This window comes from Gavialis gangeticus, unplaced genomic scaffold, assembly GCF_001723915.1.
Source record: "Gavialis gangeticus isolate Ggan-Ray unplaced genomic scaffold, GavGan_comp1, whole genome shotgun sequence".
Taxonomy (NCBI): domain Eukaryota; kingdom Metazoa; phylum Chordata; order Crocodylia; family Gavialidae; genus Gavialis; species Gavialis gangeticus.
In genome coordinates, this window is record NW_017728995.1 from 56,141,482 (window position 1) to 56,143,745 (window position 2,264).

Here is a 2,264-nt window from a genome sequence, read left to right on the forward strand (position 1 = left end):
CTTCCAGTGCTAAAATGCACTGCTGCAGGGAGGCTAAATTTAGGCTTATACAATATAGGTCAGATTGACTCAAACTGTCAGGATAATTATAGCCTACAGAAAAATAAAATAAAAAGATTTGTTACAAGATGAGAGGAGATTTAAGATTAGTGGTTAAAAAGTCCAGAAAGTATTGAATTTTAGAACTATATTTATTTGTTTTTTCTATAAGTATATCAAGCATTGTAAAATACTTAGGGAAAAAAGGAAAAAAAACAAACCTAGAGGTGTTATTTATTGTCTTTGAAACTGTAAACATGTAACATCTATATATTTTCTAACAAACATATTTTATTTAGCCATTAATGTCACTTTATGGCTTTTCTCTCTTTCTTTCTGATAGCTTATAATGTCAAGCTATTTAACTGTGACAGCTGGTGAGAAATCAGCTTTGAGTTTTCTCATTAAAAGTAATGCTGTGTTAGTAGCCAAATACTTGAAAATGTGAAATGTTAAAATTTAATGATGTGGAAAAGACTTATTCTAACTTTCCAAATTTTAAACTACTTTGCCAAAGTTTGAGAGAAACACAAGTTTGCTACTTTTTGAAGCTGAGTAGTTGTTTTAAAATGTCAAAAGCTTTACTACTGTTTTAGTAAGTTGCAAGACAGGGAAAAATCAAGGCATAGTGATTTAGAGATGTTTGCTAGGGAGCTTTGAAGCTATGGTAAAAAATTAGCTAGCAACTTGTTAAAATAGCATTTTTCTCTGCCCTATATGTTTTAGTTTCTAACACTCTCTGGTCTTACAGTTGCATTATATTTAAATTATTCATACATTGCTTATACAGTTCACACCCAGATGTATTTTGTACTAACGTCCCCATTTTGATACAGTTTGTCTGGAAAATATTACAAAAATGAAGCGCTGTCGTGTTCACGACTAATTTTGCCGACTATGGCACATGGCTTCACTAAGTTCAATGGATATTAGACTCAGCCAGATTCCAGATTTAACCCAGGGAGTCAAGTTTTGCCTCATTCCCATTGATGTGAGATCAGTCTGGTACAAAGTAAGCATTCCTAAATTTGTACCATTACTAAACTTAAAAGACATTTTTTCCTGATGTTCACATGCATTTATTTTCTGACATCTACTCACTCAAAACACCATCAAGACACCCAAGGATTTGCTCCCAGTTACTGTAAAACAAATAACCTCCTCAAACAATTCCTGCTGAAATCAGTGTTGAAATCTAGGGCAGAATTTGTCCCGGTAAATAGTAAGTTCATTGCTTTTTATGTAAGCGACAGGAAGCTGAAAATGAACCCACACAGGAGCTCCAAGGTCTCAAGGGCTAGGGACAGAAGTTACACATAAACTGGTTTAAGGGATCAGAAACTGGTTTAAACTTGTAACAGAACAAAAGCTCAGTGGACATAAACTAGTTTCAAAATGGCTGAAACTGATTTAAGATAAACCTGGTTGAATGTAATATCAGACTTAACTGATTTGGATCAAACCATTTTATGAAATTTCTGTCCCAGACACCTTCCTAGTTCAAGTTAAATCACAGTCCCCCAGCATCCCACCATACTTTCCAGACCTGGGCTGGGCTGGGTTGTACTGTCTGCTCCAGTAAACAGATAAACCCCAGCTGGCGTCTAGGGCCAAAGAGGGGAGTTAAACCCACATTCTTCTGAGTATAAGGCTGCCTTGCTGCTAAACTTACTGAAACTTACTGATGGCTGCAGCTGTGGGCTAAAAAATCCCAGAGGCACCTGGAAGCAGGAAGAGGAAGTGATGAGCAACACTGAAGAGTCCTGTTGCTGTAATTCTGGAGCATAAATCCCAGAGGCCTTGGGGGCAGCAAGAAGAGGAAGCAAACAGACAGCCTATGCTGGCTACATGCCAGAGAGCTGTGCTTTAGCAGCCCCCTGCTTCAGGCCTAAGCCACTGCAAGCATGTGGCAGCATTTCCTGAACCAAAAGTAAGTGCATGCCCAGCTTTTTCTCAGATGAATCTCTGTAGCTTAAACTAACCTATAAGGACTGAATTGATTTAGCCTTGGGCTTTTTGACTGTCTGTACTTAGGCAAGAAGGACAATCAACTAGCTAGAAAATAATAGGAGGGCAAACATTCTGAAAAGAAACATTATAGCAGAAGGTAAACAGCAAAAAGGTTAATAGAGGCTTTCCAGAATTTGAACTTTCAAAATTCCTGTAACTTCCAGTGTACAGGGTTAAAACCTGATTTGTATTTTTTTCCTCTTCCACCTCTCATA